We start from the raw sequence: 373 nt of genomic DNA on the forward strand, positions 1-373 counted from the left end.
TTGTTATAAAGAACTGCTTACCTTCCAATTATAATCATGATGTTACTAAAGATATTTGTAAGGAGTCCACATTTACAAACGTGTATAAAATGTTACAAGTTGCTCTTACAATTCCGGTGAGTTCTGCTACTTGTGAAAGAAGCTTTTCCTCAATGCGTCGTCTAAAAAACTGGCTAAGGGCAAGTATGGAGCAACAGCGTTTCACAGATTTATCAATTTTGAATATTGAAAGAGATATTGTTAATAAAATTACTTCATCAGAAATACTAGAAAAATATTCAACTACTAAAAGAAAAATAATATTAGTATGACATGTAAGAATTTTGAATTATATATTTAGTTATAAAATGTACCTTATAAAAGTAACTGCTAA

This window comes from Sipha flava, unplaced genomic scaffold (genome assembly GCF_003268045.1).
Source record: "Sipha flava isolate LNK unplaced genomic scaffold, YSA_version1 16500_pilon_pilon, whole genome shotgun sequence".
Classification (NCBI taxonomy): domain Eukaryota; kingdom Metazoa; phylum Arthropoda; class Insecta; order Hemiptera; family Aphididae; genus Sipha; species Sipha flava.